The sequence below is a fragment of the Melospiza georgiana genome, chromosome 1, assembly GCF_028018845.1.
Source record: "Melospiza georgiana isolate bMelGeo1 chromosome 1, bMelGeo1.pri, whole genome shotgun sequence".
In the NCBI taxonomy this organism is placed as follows: domain Eukaryota; kingdom Metazoa; phylum Chordata; class Aves; order Passeriformes; family Passerellidae; genus Melospiza; species Melospiza georgiana.
Window position 1 is genome coordinate 144,521,547 of NC_080430.1, and position 21,345 is coordinate 144,542,891.

Here is a 21,345-nt window from a genome sequence, read left to right on the forward strand (position 1 = left end):
AGCCACAGGAAGGTTTGGAACAATGCTTGCCATCTCCCCATGGGAACCTGACACCTGTAGAGGGAGCATCCACATCCTGGTACCTTGGCTAAGGTGTAGAATCCCCCAGGAGTGGTTCTGTGAAGAACTGGGGCCTGCATGTCAGCTCTCCATTGATTAGAATCTCCATCCAGAGCTTTTGTGCACATCCCTGCATCTCTCAGCCAGGGGAAATCCTGCACAGACATCTGTCTGACTTTGCTAGGCCACCCCCTCTGCTTCCCCTCCTAGTTCTTGGAGGTGGAGATGTGTTCTGCTTGTGTTTGCAGAGTGCTCAGCCTGGGCTGGCTCATCCCTACTGCAGTGAAGATAAATATTGACACTGGTTGAAATTTAGATGTACAAGGTGTTGTACCTAAGCAGAGGTAACTCTGGAAGATTTTTGGTGTGTTTATGCTTCTGCTGATGCCCTCAACATGTTTGTTCTCTGAGGGCAGTCTGTTCAGAAATTAAGATTGATGATGATGGTCCGTTATCAAGATTGTCACCTCTAAGTCAAAGAACAAATATAATTTGCTCTAGTATGTCACTCTTGTTTAGTTGTAATTGGGCAAAGGAAATGTGTGTGTGTGTGTGTGTTATTCTTCATTTATTTAATGTTTTCTCTGCAATTTACTGTTAGCTTTTCTGTATTGCTGATAATTGGAGTGTTTTCATTGCCACCCTGGAGAGAGGAATCTCTCCTTTTTATAGCACGGGAAACTGTCACAGTGAAATGATGGAGTGGTTACGGTGTGGTTACTGCTGCCCTTTGCCTGAGCCTGACACATCCCTCTCCTGCCTTCTGTCTGTCTGTCTGTCTGTCTGCCTTGGGGACCAGGAGATGTTGCAGGGTTTCACGGTGCCCTTGTATTTGATGCTTGCTTCTCCCACTGGTCTCTTTGCTCTGACCTGTGCCTCGATTCTCCATCCAAAGAGCAGGAATAAGCTGATTCTTTGGAGCTGGGAGAATTGGTGTTAAGGATGAGCAATTCAAGCGGAGATGCAAGGGCTGTGTCTAAGAGGGGGGATGCTTTTTGCAGTATCAGTGATTCGAGGAAACAGCCTCATTTTTACTTGGCTGCTGGACGTCTCTCTGGGTTTCTCACAATTAAGTTCACTCCATCTGGCTTTCTTTCTCTGTCACTCCATTTTTTTTGAAGCATTTTTGTGCTGGGCTGACACTGTGGATATCAGCAAGGATATTCAGGGCTCATGAAATGCAAAGCCAGGAAGCTTTCTGTGCTTTTCTCTGCTTTCTTTGAGTTTAGGATTTCCTTGAGCTGGGATGCTTTGGGATTCTGGGACATGGTAAGCAGGAGAATGTTGTCATCTCCATCTTGACCAATATGAAATGAGCAGCCTGCCTGAAGTGAGGAGGGTTTTGTAAGCCTCAGTGACACCATTTAAGTACTCGGAAGGGGTGTGAATTGGGGGTGGGTGGAGAAGGAGGTTTCTTGTGTGCTTCCCGGCAGCTAAAAGCAGGTGTTCAGTCAACTGAGAGTTACCCTAAAGGCAGAGAATAAGGATGCAAATGATCTGTGAAACATAAAAGGAACCATCTGAATGCCCCTTTTCTTGGTTTACCTCCACCCTGGGTAGTTTGCATGACACAGGTTGATCAACCCTGAGAAAAAGCAGTTCTGTCCAACTGGAGAAGATAACTTTGTCAAACCTAACGACCTTGCAAAGAGGCGAAAAAAGCAAAGCCCAGAGGCCAGGACACAGACGGAAAAGTGTGGGCTGTGGCTGTGCTCTCTTGGTGGGGATGTGGGGCCCTGGTTGGCGCCTGTGGGGTCCCTGCTTCCCCCAGCTTTCACAGCAGCCCAGCTGAGTCAGTGGCGGTCCCAGAACGGGTCTGTGATTGCAGCTTCAGCCCTCCTTGATGAGGCAGTGTGGGGAACACTGGGTGAGCAGAGCCCACCCAGCTCCTGCCCCAACAGGCAGCACATGGGACTGGCTGCTTTACACCCACCTGGAGCGGCTTCCAGGCCGAGCTTTGCCTCATCTCTGATGCAGCAGCAATGCACGAATCCAAGGGGTTGCTGCAGCTCCAGGGCTGCCTGCTCAGGTGGGGGCAATGCCTTAACTCGAAACTGGTGTGGATTTAGGACTCTCCTTGGCCAGCCTGGAGATGCTGAGTGCAGGGTGGAGCAGTGCTCAGCTGTTGCTCTGCTCATCCTCCTCAGTCGAATTCTACACCCAGCCTGCATTTGCACCACATCCTAAATGAACTTTTAACAGAGTTTATTTCTGTGCTGTGATTTGGACCTGCACATGTGTCTCTTGGGTGTTGTCAGCTCAGCTGTAGCTGCAGCTGGCTGGTCTTCCCCCACCTCTCACCTGTGCTCTCCTGTCCTGTGGGTGACCTCTTCATTTCATTGATAGTTTCGCTAATTTTCCCAGTGTTAATGAGTTCTTCCCCAGCTACCATCCCCCCCCCCCCCCCCCCCCCGCTTCCCCAAAGCCAAGACGTTGGCTCTTGCACTGTGAGGGTTAATTGCTTATTTATTTTGTGGACTGCACCTCCCTCTTTCTGATTTCACTTGATATGTGCAGGATGTGGCGATAAAAATCTGTTTGAGCTGTCTCCTGTTTCAGACATTTTTGCTTCTTTAAAGAAGCTTCATGGGACAATGAGTGTGTACAGGGCTGCTTGGATAGGAAGGTGGAGAGGGAGCAGCAGGCTCGACCCTGTGCTCTCTGCATGTTCCATCCTTGCACCCAGGTGCTTGAACAAAGGTTTTGAGGTGTTCTGTCCTCACAGAGCCACTGTTATAAATCTGGGGGAAAATTGTGACATTGTTCAGTCTGCTCTCCCTTCAGCTCCTTGCAGACTTCTCTTCAAGATCCAGCTGCTTTCCATCAGCAGCTCCCGGGGTTGTCTGGGCCAGCCGGCAGCTTGCCACGTTCAGTGGTGACACGTCTGTGTCTGGAGAGAGCACAGCATCCCTGTGGATCTGTGCAGTCTCCTTTGCAGACTGCCTGGTGTGTATGGCTCTGTGGCCCCTTCCAGCCTTACCCATTCTGTCATTCTGTGCCTTTCTCTGTGTTCATGGAGGCCATCCAGTTGCAGCCTGCTGAACCAGGTGTTTTCTGCCTTTTTTTTTAGGTTTTGCATCAGTGGTTTGTTTGGTTCTGCTGTTTCCTCTTAAAGTTAATGTGGTTTACTCGCATAAGTTAACAGTGTCTATGGGTGGTTTACTCTCATGCATGAAAAAGCTGGTCTCAGAGGTGGTTTGTATTGTCTGTATTTTTATCTTGAGTGTCTGATCTGCAGCATGTCCTGCAGAGATTGCTCCTTTGGGGGGATGTTGCTGGTGTTTGGATGCTTTTCCTTAATAAATTTGGCCCATTTGAAGAAAACTGTTCATTTTATGAATTAGGAAGTTGTGTATTGAAAACCAATATGGAGTAAAGGGGGCTGAAGTCAAGAAGGGTTAGTTATGAAAACTGGGGTGTATTCTGCTAACATCTCAGCGCCCCAGGGGCAATGCTTCTGAGCTGTAACCCTGAGTCATAACTGCCCGCCCCAGTGCAACTTCCAACCAAGGCAGTGTCACATTGGAGAAGCTAGCATGGAAACTGGATCCTAGAGGCTTGAGGGGCCTCAGTGATGGGGCTGCTGGGTACATGATGCTGATATACCCCCGTGGAAAGGGGGATTAAAAATTGGGCAGGAAAACACAGGGTCCAAGCTGCCGAATGGCTGCATGTGTTGCGTTTCCTTTTTTTTTTTTTTTTTTTTTTAAATTCTTTCTCTTTTGTTTGTCTGTTTGCCTGGATTTGGATTCCTCCCAAAAAGAGTACCTGAGAGGTCTCTAATAGCAATAAAGGGAGCTCATCTGAGGAGGAAAGGGGTTACCCTTATTGCATCAAGCAGACAGACTGGGAGCTGCTGACTTGGGATGAGATGGGTGGTGGTTTTCCATCTTGTCTTTCCGCATGGTCATGACAGGGAGAGCTGATGTTCGTTCTAATTGGGAATGTGTATGGACATGCCAGGAATACATCCTTGCTGGATTGCATTCTTCTGTGGGAAGGCATCAGCTATACATTGTAATGGGGATTAGACCTTACTGTATAGATAGTGCTTTGCAAATATATTTTCCTGGGAAGTTTTCCTAACTGGGCATAGTCTCAAAGAGCGTGAATTGGATGGTTCTGACTTTTTTATGTTATTCCCATGCCATGGTGTTTTGAAAGAACAGGCTGCAGCCCTTTCCATGTGCTCTGCTGTGATGGTCCCACTGGTGTGGGCAGGGCTGCTGGGCAGTTGGGCAGAAAGGGCATTCCTTGTGTTTGATTGCTGGCAAATCCCATGGTTATCCATGGAGAGATGTCGCAATGATGAAGGAAAATGGAGAGTCTTGTTGAATTAAATTTTCATATTTCTTTAACAGTTGTACTAAAAAACAAAGCCCTCAAAAAAGCTTGATACTTCTTGGGTTTAATTTTTGTGTGTTTTCTGAGAGCACAGATAAAGGCTATAAAAGGAGTTTCATTTTCCAAAAGGGAGAAGAGCTCAAGCCTGAGTGTGAACTGCCCTGCAGCCTACTTCCCAAGTGACCTTGGGCAGGTCAGACAGCTGGACTAGAAATATCCAAAAGTGTGACTGGGCATCCAAAATGCTGACCCACTTGGACATGTTGTACCAGCATTACTGTGCCAGTCTCAACTGCTGTTTGGTGGACTTCATGGCTCTTGAATGCTGTGGTTTGGAGTCAGGTGAGGTTGGGTGTGAAATAAAAAAAAATGGTTTTTCAGTGTAAACACCACTTAATTCTGTGGGAAGAGTGGGAACAAATAATGCTTTGGACCAGGATCCTCTATGGATCATGAAAATTTTCTGGACATTTGTCTTATGTTAGATGACCAATTTCCAGACAGCTAAAATTAGGGAGAGAGCAGTAGTAGCTGTAGTTTCTTGATATTTCTGTTGCTTGTGTGTAAAATGAATTCAGTATTAAGTCCTTGTTTCCCTGAAACAGAGAATAAATATAAAACTTGGAGCTGTTTCCTGGCTACAGCAGCAAATGAATGCCTGTGTTTGGGATAACAGGCTGATGTTGGCCATGGGTGGCATCTTTGAAACTGCCAGCATGCTGAGAGTTAATGAATGTGCTTGTATTTCTCTTGATGAGCTGGCGTGTTAAGGCTTTGAAATCAATTTTACAGCTGCACACCACCACAAACCTTTTTATTTAAGGTGTTCATTTCATGAAGTTCAAATAGCACCCATGTTGGACTGAATTCCAAATCTCCAGGAGAGTTTCGGACAATTTTGCTTGAGGTTTCTCTTGTGGTTGTTTGCAGGAGAAAAAAACCAGAGTAAAGTAACCAAGGTCAGCACCTCACTTCAAGCTGCCAGTAGGACTCCTCCAGGGAGAGAGGGATTGAGTTACCCTCTGCCTGCAATCCATCCCTCATGCCTATAATCAAATAATCCAGTGAAACGGCGTCAAAAAGGATGGGAAAGTTTGGAAAAATTTTTGCTGTAAGTTGAGCTGGGCAAATGATGCTCAGAGCTGTGTTGGTGTCTTGGGCACAGATTTCTCCTCAGAAAGTGCTGGGGTGTTATTTTACCCAAGGTATTGCATTGAAGTCCTGATGTCCATAATGTGTGGAGCCGAATGGACGCATCTTCAAATCACCATACTTGCCCCCATCTTGGTAGTAAGTCTTAATTTTTGAGTGCTGTGATTCTGATTACATTTTGCTCTTATTATTGATCAATATATGTAGTGCCTTCATTTGAATTTAATTAGTTCATGTTTAATATTATAGTAGGCTTTATTACAGATAAGTACTACCTTGCATTTATTAGTTTTTCCATTCTAGAGGATCTGTAAAGTCTTCCCAGGGTTGATTCCTAACCTGAGGATGCTCCTGACCCCTTCAATGCCCTTGGAAACATTATCTAATTGTGGTAAAAACTGTCCAGCCCATTTTCATTTATTTTCCATCTCCTTTTTCCTCCTTAACTTGATTGTTATGAAGTCATTGAGCTAACAACAGTATTATTTTGTTCCAATTTACATTATTGACATTTCAGCTTTCTCTGGGTTAAATGGCATCCTGGTATTCCCTGCCAACATTGCTTTTTGTCTCGTTAATGTTGGACTAACCTTCAAGGAGGAATAGATTTAAAAAAAATATTTCTGAGGTTTTGCTAATTTTTGCCATGTAAGGGCTGTGTGACTCTCAGAAAGTTGCAGTTCAGCAGCAGGCTGGACTAGACAGAACACTGGTGCACTCTGTGATGCCAAGGAAATAATTTGCTGCAGCGCCCTACCACATGCAATCCTTGTTTTTCTTGGGATATCTCCCATGGACCTTCTGGCTGATTTTTCTCATTCTTCAATCTGATGTGATTGTCGTATGTTGTGGTATGTAGGGCTCCAAGCCAAGGATATCCAATATTTTTGGAATGTGTTCATTACTGTTTAAAATAGGCCTTTTTTCCATTCTCTTATAAGATTGTGCCACTTCTCTAATATGCTAATTTTACCTCCTCTTTGACATCCATACTCCTTGGTGTTATTTTGGTGTGTACTGTATATATATCTTATGTATAGCTCTGTGTGAGTATGCATTACTGTATATGATTTATATAAAGCTTGTCTGTGCTGTCAGAAGGAAATAACTCTCACTTTTGTGGTGGGATCTTGGCTTGGATCTGCTGTGTGTAACCAGTCCATTGCCAGGTGTCTCTGTCTTGCTTCCCTTCATTCCCAAGCAAGGCCATTGCTCCAGCCAGGCAAGGGAAGGCTCAAACTATGGAGCACCATTGCAGGTGACTGCAGGTGAGGGATGTGGGGGCTTTGGAGCTGCTGGGTGGAGGTCTCCAGATCCCTGACTTACACACATTCCTGTGTGCAAATGAGCATGAGTCCACAAATGTGGTCAAGGTGTACATGGAGAAAATGGCTTTTAAAATGGGGATAAAACTGCCCTGAAATAGAGAGGGAGACATATTGGACCATGACTAGAGTATCACAGGTATGGATGAAGGCTGGAGACAGCAGCCAGGGCAGAGGTGGAACGTGTGTGTGGGTGGAGAAGATCAGTGTGAGAAACTGCACTGGATGGCAAACTTGAAAGGAAAGTTCTGATTTAGATGGGAAGATCATTAATTGGGCAAATTGATTCCCCTGTAGTTTTTTGAACACCTACCTTACTTAGCTATTTTGCTTTCCTAATGTACCTACTTGGGTCACATGCATGGACCCAAAAACTGGGTAGAAGGACTGTGACAGTGCCAATATGTTTGGGGACAGGAAAGGAGCCAGAGTTAACTGTGGCATCCAGTCACGGAGGAAGAATGAATCTTTGTGGTCAACTCTGACTTGAGGGAACCAGTGGAGCAACGTGACCATTTAATGGTGTTCATGTCTTTTGGTTCTGCTTAGAAGAGGGTGATCTCTATTGCCTGGACATTCATGGTCTTTGTTATATGATGGCATCTCTTTTAGGCCTCCACATTGTCATGATGGTGTCTACCAAGGGGATGGAGACCTGGCTCATTGTGGCTTTGTCAGTTTTACGTATTTGCCCAGATGAATTGTGATGGTCTTTGTTGTAGGCAGGTAAAGGTTTCCAAGAAGCTCTGGAGTTCCTGGACTGATGACCTGAAAACAGAGACATAAAATATGTGAGGTGAAAAGTGGGAGGATGGGTTGTTCCTTTGGGACAGTTGGATGTTTATTAGGAGGAGGATGTGAGGCTGAAGTGATTGCAGGTAAGTTCACTGTGTACCTTGGCTGCCAGTTTCTAGGCTGTCAGCTGAGGCAGGTGTTATGCCAAAGCAGGATATTGCCACCTCCAGCAAAGGTCTCGATGGGTCTGGCATGACAGGGAAGGCTCTAAACTGGATTTCTACTCAGTATTACACCAGATTTCTGGGCTGAAGGGACAGCTCTTGGTCTAAGGAGCACCATGGCTTGTCACCAAAAGGGCTGTGCCTGATTAGTGCTGATGGAGCTGCTGTTGGTGATGGTATCACAAATACTGATCCTTTCCTACAAAGGAGGACATCTTACAGTGTGATAGAGGCCAGAAAGGTGTTAAACTGTTGGACCTGTTTTGTCACTAAATGTGACAAATGTCACCATCAGTCAGCTAGAGCTCTGAAGATGGAAAACTTTCATAGGGTGAAGTTACTGAAGGAGGGGAGACACTCAACATGATTAGCTTCATTCACTGGAGCCTTAGGAAGTTGAGGATGGGTTGGTGACTGTATGGGTGTGAGCAAGCCTCCTGAATTGGTTTTCTTTATGTCAGCCAAAGGGGGATTTTCCAAGATTGGTCCTTATGTTCTCCAAGAGAAGCAGGCTGAATGTTGTTGTGTCTGACTCTGCAGGAAAGCTGACACGGTGGCAGGAGCACTCAAAATTGTGTATTATTCCCTTCACAGCCAAAACTAGAACAAGAAAAATATCTTGTGTCAACCTGGCCTTTGAAATACAAATGAGTGAGCTCAAGCTCACTTGTAAATGTCACTGTGTGCTTTGTGCTCTCGCTCCCTAATGTGGTTGCTTTGCTTTCCCAGGTAACACATTTTCAGGCTTTTACTTCAAGTGATGCTTTGACAAAGGGAGAGGAGAAGAGAGTCACTGTGCTTTGTGTTGAGTCCTTCAGGGCTGTTTTCCCACTGAGAAGCTGCACTGACCCTGAGCCAACTCAAACCCATCAGCACAGGCACTGTGCTCCCATGAAAGCCCAGCTGCAGCCTCAGGTTCTTCTGCTGTCAGACTTGGGGGCATGGTGTATGAAGGGGCACTGTGCAACTCCGACAGCCTTGGCTTTCTTTATGTGCTGTAAGTCTTTCTTAGGCATTTTTATGTCCCTCTGTCAGGGAGTCTGTGCTTACTTGCTGAAACTCATTCATCTTGTTTTAAGGGATGAGTTGTCCTGTACTGGACCACCAGCAAACAGCTGTGCCTGGCTAAGCCTGCTGCAGGTCTGAGGGAGCAGAGGGGCAAGCACTGATCTCTTCTCTCTGGTGAGCAGTGATAGCACTTGAGAGAATGGCATGAAGCTGAGTCGGGACTGGAGGGGTATAGGTTGGTTATGAGGGAAAAGCTCTTCATACAGAGGGTGTTTTGGTACTGGAATAGGCTCCCCCAGGGTGTGGTCACAGCTCAAAGCCTACCTGAGTTCAGGAAGTGTTTGGAGAATGCTCTCAGGCATATGGAGGAACCCCTGGAGTTGTGCTGTGCAGGGTCAGGAGCTGGACTCAATGATCTCTGTGAGTCCCCCTCAGCTCAGGACAGTTAATGATTCTGTATTTCTATGGCAAAGCATTGCACCTGTGCAGTCACCTTTAGGGTCCTCTCTGCTGCCTTTTGCAGGATGCACTTCTGGGATTCACACTAACTCCTGCAGCTTCTTCGTGAACTTCTTCCCCTCCAAATTGAATCACAAGGCATGTAGAGAGCCAAGACTGCAACAGGATATGTTGCGTTGGTAGAGAAGCCCAATGTGGAAATGAACTGTGCTATTTTGGGTTATACCACGATGGGCTGGCTGGGTTTGGTGATGTTTCTGTCCTGTCTGGGATTAACCTGATAGGGACAGTTAGACAAAAAATAACATTCAAAACTTCAGAACTTCATTTTGGAGTGCTAGAAGATGCTCATTCTCAAAACCTAATTGTTTTAAACCAATTTGCTGATTAGTTCAAGCCAACTTTGAGACTCCTGTCTGAGTAAGAGGCATTTCTGTGGAGTTAATCAGAAAGAACTGCAGTTTCTTTTACCATGAGCAAAAATAAATGTCAGACTGAGGACAATGTGTAACAGCAATGACTGGATTTGTTGACTTAGCCAGAAATATGCAGCCAGTAAAAAATAAAATCATGTGGAAATACCTCACAGGCCTCTGAATCAGTGCTGACAATTCCTCTGAGCTTTATTGCAGTTGATGAATAAAGTTGTTGAGAGGAGTAGCAGGAGATTCTCTCATCTACCAGCGCTGGTGAGGGTCTTCTCCATAGGCTGCAGGTGGATCTCTGTTCCCCTGTGGTCCTCCATGGGCTGCAGGGGCACAGCTGCCTCACCTTGGGCTGCACCACAGGCTGCAGGTGCCTGAAGCACCTCCTGCTGCTCCTCCACTGACTCCACAGGGAGTTCATCACTAATCCAACTATGTGAGTTTGGCATGACATTGGGGTTCTGTATGGCGTGGAGGAGGCAGCTACAGTGTACCTTCTTTCTGGCTGGTTAATACCCCTAGTTTGCAGGGAATCTACCCTTGCCCACACCTCTGCTTTTACCATTTTAGTTAAAAACATAAACAGCCTGGTGCTGTGTAAGGCTGCTGGGCTGTTGCTCATTCCCCACGATGCTCAGCCACACAGCGTATGCACAGGGACTGAGTTCTGCCTGGGTTCCTCCCCATGCATGACTGTGATTTAGAAATATGTAGTGGGAGACTTCCCAGACTGAAAAGGGCTTAATCTTCCCTGGATGAGCTCAGCTTTTTTTACAACACTCCATTTACACCAGTTGATGTCTTTCCAAGAGTCTGAAATCAAGATAGTGACCCACAGCTGGAGCATCTGCCAGAGCTCCCTGGGCAAAGTGCTGAGTGTGCTGTTCTCTGGGCAGGAGCCTGCCAAGAGGTTTGCCCACAAACCTGGTATTTAGTGTGGTAAAACAGGGGTTTATAAAAAGTTTTAGAGGTGGCAAGGCTGTGCCAGTGTACTTAGATGTATTCATGAAATAGGGTTGTTGTTTGAAGGAAGTTACTGAAATGGTACCCATGGCCCCATACAAAAAGCTGGTACCATCAGGGAAGATCTATCTTCTCTCCATTTCTCCTTCTGTTTCCTGCCCATCTCTTTTGATAATTTTGAGTCTTTCTGCTTTGTACTTATTTCACTTTTTGCTTGCTTACAAACCTCCAAGGTGTGCTGGTAACTTCACTGAGTTTTAGTGCTTTTGCCTTTGCTGTGGTGAGCGGTGCATGCTGGTTGGATCACTGCTGTTACTTTGGGTTTTCCCAAAGTCTTCCCACAGGCTGCTTTTGGTTTCAAAGGTACTTGTTGAAAAAAGGAAGATTTCCACAAAAAAAGCCTCTCACACCTCTGATGCATTCAAGCATGACTCCTGTTGAGCATCTGCACTGGATGTACTTGGCAATTAAAAGCTGATTAAAGGGGTAGGAGTACTGATTTCAGCTATTTTTATGGCACATATATCACTTTGATACTATTGCAGTGGGATGTCCAGCAGATTACTGGGTGATGGGTGCAGAGACTTGGGGGCATACCTGTGAGCCCCAAAGTATTGCTGCCTGTCTGTCAGGGCACTGCAGTGCTGAGCATTGGAGTGGCAGCCCCTTGGGGCCATCAGCAGCAGAGGCTGGGAGTTTGGTGAAGCTCTGCAGGAGCAGCATCTGCTTCATGTGATTGAACCCTCTCCTTTGGAAGCTGGCAATAGGTCCCACTTGCTGTACCTTTCCTCTGTGCAAGCTCTCCCCGCTCCTCCTCCTTGATTGCTTTCCATTTCCCAGCACTGCAGCTGACACTGATCTGGGTAGGAGCATCATGGCCTTCTGTGCAGCACATCAGCCTTGTTCTGCATGCTGACTTCCCTCAGTGGGGTAGGGACAGCAGTGGTGATAGATACCTGCTCTCACTCAGAAATACCCCTCTCAGTGCAATCCTGCTGTATGGGGTGTGTTTCCCACCCTGCATGGAGACAGCCAGAAGAGTCCTCTGAAACCTAAGCATCACCTTGTACAGGTGGAACCTCTTTTGGTTATGAATCAGGAGGCAGCGTCCCTAATTTGGACTGACATTGCAGTGTTGGAGCCACAGCTCAAATCTGTCAGAGCCTTTTCTGGCAAATCACTTCAAGAAGGGTGAAGAGAAAGCCCAGCACTGGACACAGACAGGTTGCAAGGTAGGAGTTACCAGCTACAGGTACCTCCAGGAGCAGCCAGAGCTTCATGGAACCATAGCCAGTGCCCAGGCCAAGAGCAACATTCATGTCTGTTCACTTACTTTGATTTGTCACCTGAGTGTTTTGTGCAATTTTCAAAGCATTGTTCGCATATCCAGATTCTCTTCTCCTGGACTAAACACGTGTCCTCCTTTCCCTTAGAGGGTTTCTTCACACAGGGGTAGGGACTGGCAAAATATTTGTTCAGAGATAAAATGAATGTGTTTATCTGATCAGGAAACCCAGGTATGGGCAATACCCGAGTAACGTTTTTGTTTGTTTGAAGCAGCTTGGAATTTTTAGGAAAATCAGAGGAATTTCCCTTAGGTGCCAACCAAGCTAATAAATGCCAAGCAAATCCAAAACAGAGCACAGCACTGTTCTCTCCAGCTGCCAAGTTTGTGTTTGCTTTGGGGTTTTAATTAGAGGCAGTTCCCCAAAACAAAATGTTTTATTTGTTTCCATCTTCCTTTCTTCCTCCTCTTCCTTGTCCACTCCTCCCTTCTGCTGCTGTTGGCTGTGTGCTCAGCTGTGCTGGGCTTTGCTGGGCTGTCACCATTCCTGCCACCATGGGGATGGCACTGCTCTTTTCTCCAGCTCTCCTCAGCCCCTGCACTTGCTCCAGCACTGATCCACCCACAGCTCACTGTGCTGGTAGGAATTCAGCATGTGTCTGTACTGAGGGAGCTTCCTGCTGGTCAGTGAAGTACATCAGCAGCTGGAGAGGTTTGGTGAGCACCAGGGCCAGCAGTGGCTTTAGGAAGTGAGAAAGGTTACTTAGTCTTTTTCAGTGATGAAGTGTTCGAGTTGCACACATTGTGAAGTTTTCAACCCAGTCCATCTCACCCATCAAGGTTGCATCCACATCACTTAGAGAGATTAAAAGGTTTTGTGTATTTTTCCCCCTCTCCAAATAAGATTTTTCCTCTCTCCAACTGCTTTGAGAGTCTCGAAAGCGCCAAGGTATAGAAAGATGGTCATTGACTTTTTCCCCTCTATCTTGAAAGTAACCCAAGTCCTCTGCAGATAATCCTGGCATATGGTAAAATTTTATTTCAATAGAAGGGGAGAGCTTGGTAGACCATCAGCTCCTTTTATTTCAGTGTAGCATTGTTTTGTCACCCTCACACATATAGAAATATGCTTTGTTCTCCTTTTCACTGGTGCATCCAAGCTAAATGTGATTGAGCCTGGTGGCTGCTTGGATGGGTTATAGGGTGTTTCCAGGTGCCATTTGTACATGAGGACTCTGGTGATGCAGGGAATAGTTGTTTTCTCATTGTGGCTTTTAATGATCATTCAGAGTATTAAAGCATTTCTGTGTACATTCATGTTTATCTTTGTATTGGCTAAATTTCAATTCACTTTCTTCCTTCTGAACACTTTCATTTTTGTTGAATAAACTCTTCCTCACAAACCATACTAGTGAGGTCCCTGATGTTGTGAGGGGTTTGGGTGATTGGGTTTTTAACAACTCTTTCCACCCTATTGTGGATTTCCTTTCATTATGCACGCTCTAACTGGTTTTCCAAGCCTTTCTCACCTTGTGAGTTTCTAAATGTGTTGTTTTTTTGTTTGTTTGTTTTTTGTTGTAATGAAGATGTAGGATCCTTTCAAATAAATTGAAGCCTTCTGACAATAGAGTTGCATTTTTTATGTTATTTTCCACAGACACATACAATATGGAACATTGTTCCCCAAGGACCAGATGGCTTGAAATCCATCATTCAACCAGGGTAGAGTAGCACACTTGTTCTCTTAAATCTGTTCTTTCTAATAGTTACCAGTTACGGTTATTAGGAATTTTCTATGCTGTTGGTGATTTATAACCCTTTCATTCTCATATAACTGTTGTGGACAGGAAAATCAAAGGTCTTGTTGGTGTTTGCCCAGGGCACCCACTTTGGTCATATGAGCTTGGGCAGAGTGCTGTACTAATGTGGCTCTGTGGCTTTTGTCTTAAGCTGGATTGAGTCCCAGTCAGCTTTAGGCACAAGCAGAGCAAGCCCAGGTCTGTCTGCACATGTCTGGGTGGACACATCCCACTTGGGTCATGTGAAATCCCAGCTCATCAGAGCCTTGGAGGGACCTTCTCGCCCTTGGCTGTGCCTGTGAACTGTGTAGCACTGGATATACAAAGTAATCACAGGGAGCCTGAAAATGCCTGTGATGTGAAATTGTAACATTAATAAAAACAAAGGAATTGTTTGTGTTCAACCAAGCAGAGTCTTGCCTGTTTCTCAGAGAACAGTGTTTCCAGCCTTGCAGTCCTTGGGGAAACCCTGATCAAGAGCGCTGTTGCTGACCTGCAGCACAGGTGATTAAAGGTGGCAGGCACAAGCTCTTGCCCAAGAAACTTTTTCATGTGCACATGTGCAAAATGTCTGAGGTGAGCATGGGAAGTGCTTCCTAGCAGGGAAGGCAGGGTCTGTGTTGCTCAGTGCAGATGCTGTGGTGTCTCTCTGTATGGGGCGAATCAATCCCGAATCTGCAGAGAGGCAGCCCAAGAGATGCAGCCCAGCCCCAGTGAGAAGCACTGAAGGAGGTAGGGGAGCTCTCGCTGTGTGTCTGAAGTCTGTAAAGTCTGTGATTTATGCCTGGCTTCTGTCACTGAAGCGTTAGTTCAGGTCAAGTTCATCTAATGGATGAGAGCAAACCCATCCCTGCTGTGTGAGCATCTCTGTCTGGGCTGCAGAGCACACGTCCCATGTGGCTGCTGGATTCTCACCAGAGTGTCCTGCTTGGGGCTGCTGGGTCCTGCTTGGGGCTGCTGGCACTGGTGGCCGAGCAGGGCAGGCTCAGCCCTGCCCACAGCATGGCCAGCACTGGAGTCTGGTGGAAGAACCTTCCTTGCAAGTCTCTCCTGGGCAGTGCAGGGAAAGTCATCTCCATGTGGGCTTGCTTTTTCCCCCTGTGTCTTGCAGTTTGGTAGAAGCTGTGTGTCAGAGCTGCCCAGGGTGTGAAATGTGATCTTCACAGGTTGTCTTCCTGGCCAGTTCGGCATCTCCTTGACGGGACAGCAGAGATGTCAGTGCACATGTGGAGGTTGGAGCTACTGGCAGAATCTGGACCAGAACACTCTGAGGTCCTTGCTCAAGGCTGCTTCTGCTCCTGGGGCCAAACAGTAGCAAGGGATGCTGGTGTTGGTCACCTTTAGATGACAAACATGGAGGGATGGGAAAGATTCAGGGATCCAGACCAGCTCACCCCGTCTCAAAGTGACCCTGATGAGGACAGGCTGAGAGAGCTGGGGTTGTTCAGCACAGAGAAGAGAAGGCTCCTGGGAAACCTTTTTTGTAGCCTTTTAGTACTTAGAGAGAGTTTATAAGAAAGATGGGGACAGACTTTTTAGCAGGGCCTGTAATGATAAAGGGTAATGGCTTTAAACTAAAGAGGGTAAATTCAGACTAAATAAAAGGAAGACAGTTTTTTACAATGTGTGTGGTGAAATGATGGAACAGGTTGCCCAGAGTAGATGGAGTAGATGCCCAATCCCAAGGTTGTTGTAAGTAGATGCAACAACAGGACACTGGGTCTTGGTGCGCTGTGAAGTGTCCTCAGGTAACTTGTGCCTCCCTGACATTATGCAAGTGAACTTCTTGGTCATGTTGTCTGCTGTTAGCCTGGGGATCATACCTAGTATCTCTTGATCTTGATGGGTCTTTAAAAGTGTTATTTTCCACTGGGACAGTAGGAGCACTAACCATGCCCCTGGTCTATTGTCCTTAGTACAAATGTTGAATCAAAGGCTGTCCACCCCCCAGGGAGCTCGTGGTCTGGATCAATGACAGGAGGTTGTGATTGGTACATGCATGTATATAAAATAAAAACACCAGGACACTATTGATCATCTTGACAGACATGTCTCAGAACACCAGCAGCCTCACAGTTATTGAGTGTTCTTGTAAATGTCACACAAAGAAGAGTTTTGATGAAGTCACTGAGGTAGTTTGGCAGACATTTGAGATGAATTTCTGCCAGACAAGGGGCAGGAAGGGAAAAATGTCAGTCAATATCAAAAGCATTTTCCATTGACTGGCCCAGGAGAACAAGTTCCTGAGTAATAGTCAACAATATAAGAATCAGCAGCAGATAGTGGGTACTGTAGGGCATGGGGTAAGCATTGAGAGTTACAGAGCTCTTGTGTAATGAGACAGGGAAAGGGGCTATCCTTGGGAAGATGAGGTGGGATAGAAGCCATGACCCATGTGGTAGTACTCTTGCTGGTCAGGAGAAGTTAAAAGTGTCTCAGGGAAGGGTGTTGGCTGTGATGTGAGAAAGCAAGAGCTTCAATGACAATGGCAGATTTGGATGCTGGATGAAAGAGCATTAAAAAGATGTCCTGATACTTAATTTCAAACAGAAGGAGACCAGTCTGGAGTAGAGTCTGCATGGAGGAGGGCACAGACCATCATAACAATACAAATTTCTGGTGTAGGTGAAAGGGAGGTAGAGAAGGATGGGAGCATGAGTTGAACCACAGGGCCTATGGGGAGGGAAATCTGAAGTTAAACTGGGGGATGATGAAGAGCAAGGAAGGGAGAGATGAGAGATAGTGCTGACAGAGGCAGGTTGGAGAAGCCAAGGCCAAGCAGAGGGACATATGGATTTTGACCTTTGGCTAAGGAGCCACTGCTTTTTTCAGTAGAATCATGAATAGGTAATATTATTGCTTCCAGACCCAGGCAGGATCCTCTGCAGATAAACCAGTGCAGACAGGGAAAAGCTTTGCATGTAACATCATTCTGGGGTGCATCAAACACAGATGGGCAAAAGTGGTGATTATCCTACTGTGGCCAGCATTGGGGTGTGTGGCTTCACCTGGACCTCTGTGTGCCGTTCTAGGCCCCACCAGTGTAGAAGGTTGTGAAAGTCCTTGAATGTGTCCCAAGGAGGGCAGCCAAGTTGGTGGAATTGCTGAAAGTCATGTCATGTGAGGAGTGTCTGAGGGCTCTGGGCTTGTCTGATTTGGAGAAGAGGAGGTTGAGGGGTGACTTCATTGCTCTCTAACAGCTTCCTGAGGAGGGGAAGGGGAGAAGGCAGTGCTGAGCTCCTCTCCCTGCGATCCAGTAGCAGGATGTGTGGGAATGGTCCAAAGCTCATGAAGGAAGGCTCAGACTGGACATCATAAATCATTTCTTTGCCAGTAGAGTAGTCAGACACTGAAACAGGCTTCCTAAAGAGGTAGTCAGTGAGCCTGCCAGTGTTTAAGAGGCATTTGGATAGTGCCTTTGATTATATTCTTTAACTGTTGGTCACTCCTGAATCAGTCAGGCATTTGGACTGCTGGTAGTTGCAGGTCCCTTCCAACTGAAATTATTTATTCTATTTTATTCTATTCCATTCAATTCTAATCCTGTCCTGTCCAGTGCTATGCTATCCTATCCTGCTCTGTCACCAGAAGTGGCTCTGTGTGTGTGCTCTGGTCAGGGACCCCTGCTTCACTCCTGCCTGGGAAGGGATGTGCCTGGCTCCAGTGCTTTCTGTCCCATCTCCCTGCTTGTGATGGGGACGCTGTTCCCATAAAACAGGCATGTGCTGATGTCTCTGCCTGGCTACACAAGCCAGCTCTGGAAAACCTCAGCTCCTAGATTACCAGCATAGCAGGGCTCTCTGTCTGCAAAGGTGTAAGATTACAAAACACACACTCGAAAAGCTTAACCAAAACCACCTCATTTTTAGCAGTTTGTGAGGGTTTATTCATTACACTTCAGCAGAGGAATGCAGGAATGTGAGCAGCATTAAACCTATTCATTTGGCAGCGAGGCATCTCCTCTCCCCTGCTCCAGCCTGCTTGGCTTTAATGATAATTGCACCTCTTGAGTTGTTGAGTTGGCTCTCTGCCACAGGGCCCTCCCCACACAGATGTGTGTGGCACAGTGCTGGGAAGGAAGGCTGGAGCCTTTGGGAAAGCTCAGATGATGCTTTGGAGCGGGGCCGTGCTTCCTTTCCCGCTGGGATGCGCTCCACCACTGCTCTGCATCCTGCCCTGCATCCCAGCCTGCATCCCATCCTGCTCACACCCCCTCCCAGACTCCTCTGCTCTGGGCAGCTGCCTGATTCAAAAAAAAGCTTTGCTCTCTCCCTGACAAGCCCTAAGCCCTGCAAATGACTTAGGCTGAGGTTTGAATGGTCCTACCTTTCCAAAGAGCCTGTTCTGCATGTCCTGGGCCACCCTGCTTTTCTGGGACTGCCCCAGTGCCAGCATGGGCAGAGACTCATGGGTGTGCTTCTGCTCTTGACTCTAGGCAGGGAAGAGAGCAACAGTCACTCCCCCACTCTTAACATATCCTGCTGGGGAATTCATGTTGTTGTCGTCATGATTATTATTATTTCTTTAATGACTCTGATTAACCATCCCCAAACACACCTAACAGTACCCTAGCATCTAAAATGTACCTATTGATTTAAAAAGCCTTGTCACTTTAAAAATGGGAAATAATAATAAAAAAAATAAAAAAGCAGCAGTAATATTTGTTGGCTTGTTAAGAATTTGAAAGATGCAATAAAATCGGATTTTGGGTTTATTCGTGTTGCCCGTTCCCAGAGGAGGAATGTGGTGCTCTGCATAACCTGGCTGCTTGCAGCAGCTGCTGCTGTCACTGCAGTTTCACAGAAAGGGCCTGGGAAGCTTCGGGAACTGGTAGCACTGGATCCCTAATGAGGAGACAAGTACTGTGTGAGCTGTGGATGCACAGGCTGGGCAGCTGGAGAATTAGTCAGCAGAAGTGAGCACCATGGCTACAATAGCCCTGTTGACCTATTAGAAGCTGGTACATTTGAATTTGAGGCACAGAGACATGGAGGAGGTTTTATTGAAAGTAGCTTCAAGGTCTCTGTTTAAAGGACGCTGTTTTGAAGGGTCTGTAATGAGAATGAACCGGCCTAATTCAGTTAATTAGCTGGGGCCCAGCCATCAGCTGGGCATCCCAAGGTTTCACCTGCTGCACAGGGCTGAAGAGGAGACAGCCTGTTCCTAGATGCTGAGATGAAACTAATTGTGTTTAAGCAGCTGGGATGAATTTGGACAGAGTCTATTATTGCACTTGTGCTTGAAACATTAATTAAACCCTCTCTTGGCAGGACTGAGCAATGGAAAATTAAGTGGTAAAGAGTTTTTTTTAGCCCCCATGTCCCATGTTTGGGATCCTCAGGTGCAGTGCTTTGATACCCAACTCCTGGATATTGGTCAAGTCACTAAACTGCTTCATGCCCATGCTCCACAGCTGTACAGCAAGAGCTAGGGCAGAGGTGGTCTTCCATGCTCTGTATCAGCCTCAGTTTTGAAACTCACTTCTGGGTATCATCAGTAGATATACTGACAGTTCCTGTCCAGTTTCCTCTTGGTTAAGTTGGAGCTCTCTGAAGGTGTGACTCTTGGACGCATAATCCTCAATGGCTACGATGATAATCCCTTAATTGTTCATTTGTACAGTAATTTTAGCATTTACAAGAAGGCCAAATGAATTAATCTGAGGAAGATGAGAGGATGGGATGGACAAGATGGGTCCACTAGCACAAATGAAGGAATTAAAGAAGAGCAAATAAGTCTGTGGCAAGGTGAGAGACTTTTCTGTCTGCATTCTCCACCTAACACATTCACTGCCCTGAGCTGAGAAGAGGCAGCTCCTTGTACTACTTGATAGTACACTGCAGAATATATATAGCAAATAGAAATACTTAGTATTATCTTCTGTCTTAGTGATCCTCCAGTCAGGGTGGACTGCTGACTATGGTGTGTCCTCCATGGTCACCTGTACAAGTGATTCAAGAAGTCAAGCACCATTAGAGCCATAGCCCCTGGCAATGTGTCTGCTGCTGCTGGAGGGATCCAACTTTGCAACCTTTGGGCAACTCTTAAGGTCATGTTTGCTTTAACAGGGACTCTGTATGGCAAGGTCCACACACTGGTAGCTCCTGGTTCACTGAAATGCCCTCTCCCAGTCACCTTAATGCGCAGTTGTATAACTCAGACCTTGGACACAGAGGGTTTGGGATAGTAAGCACAGAACAAAAATCCTTGGTGATTTTTTGGTGTTTTGTTTTGTTTGTAAACACCTGCAAGTATCTATGTTATTCAATAATGGAGAAACTGAGCCACATGTGCTACCTGCCCTGACAGCCCTTGCTCCCTGCAGGAGGTCTGCACTCCTGAGCTTTAAACACAGAAAATTTATAGTGAGGAAAGCAACAAACAAGCACGAAACAAAAGAAAAAAGTGATGCCTTTCCGATTAGCCCCTTAGCAGGGACAGTGCCCAGTGCTTTCCAGCACCTGTAAAGGTGGGGCACACCCTATCCTGGGAAATGGCTGTGCCATGGAACAGCCCTGCCCTGCCCTCCTGCCGGTAACTCATACCCTGCAGCGAGACAGCGCAGAGGGATGGATAGACTTGTGCTCAACCAGTCCTGCTTTCTCCTCGCCCAACGGGTTGTTGGGCAACTTCAGGATTGCTCAACCCAGTGGAAGTTTCTCCATCGGGATGATGGGTGCTAACAACACTTAAGTAGTTGTTAAGTGCTTTGGGATCTGCGGTAGCAAATCAAAAGATAAGGAGAAGAGGTGGGGGAGAGGATACAAGTGTCAGGAATTTAATTGAGAAATCCTTCTCATTGTATCACCTTTGTATTTATTCTGAACCCACTGCTACTGTTGGCTTTCTAGAGCTAGGTGAAGACTGCGGTGAATCCAAGACCCTGAGCCTTGCTGCTGCCGCTGGGTTATGCTTGACATCATTACCGTGCTAACAGCAGCGGTAAGGCCGATAAAAAATATTTGTGTCTCCTGGAGCATAACCTCTTTGGGATGAGAAGAGGTCCTGGCACTGCACTCTGCCCAGATTTAGCTACAGATAATGGAGTTTTTCCTACCGACATCTTGGGACGATGGGCGGTTGTACGACACGGTCCTTTCGTGGCGTCCTTGCAGTGCCAGCTCTTCTCCGTGGTCTGTCCTGTCCGATGGCGGGTGCTTGGCTGCCATGTGGGGCTCAGGCTGTGCCAGCCATGTGCTGCCCAGTCAGGCAGGGCGCAGCTGGTGACTTGCTCTGCGGTTGCTGCAACCCTCTCCCAGGATCTCTGGCTGAGCTCAGCTCTGCATGTATGCACATGCAGGGGAGCATCGCGAGAGCCGGCGGTCCTTCCTCCTCCTCCTCCCTGGTGCCGGAGCTCGCTGACGAGCCAGCATCAAAGCAAAATTTCCCACTGGTGTCTCTTTTCTCAGAGGCTGCCTGTCTCCATCGCTGGCTTTCAGTGGCATTGAAGCCTGCCTGGGAATGGGCGCCACTCCCACATAGCTCCTGGGTCGACTCTCATTAGGAAGGGCGTATTCCTTGGAGAGCGTGAGCTGTGCCTCTCGTTTTGTTTCTCCACGTAGGAGC

The 21,345-nt window shown here is 46.8% G+C and overlaps 1 long non-coding RNA gene across 1 annotated transcript in view; it reads left to right on the forward strand.

The window, feature by feature from the left end:
* Nucleotides 1–21,345, forward strand: part of LOC131092309 (uncharacterized) — a 54,261-nt gene that overhangs the window by 21,839 nt on the left and 11,077 nt on the right. The window lies entirely within an intron of this gene.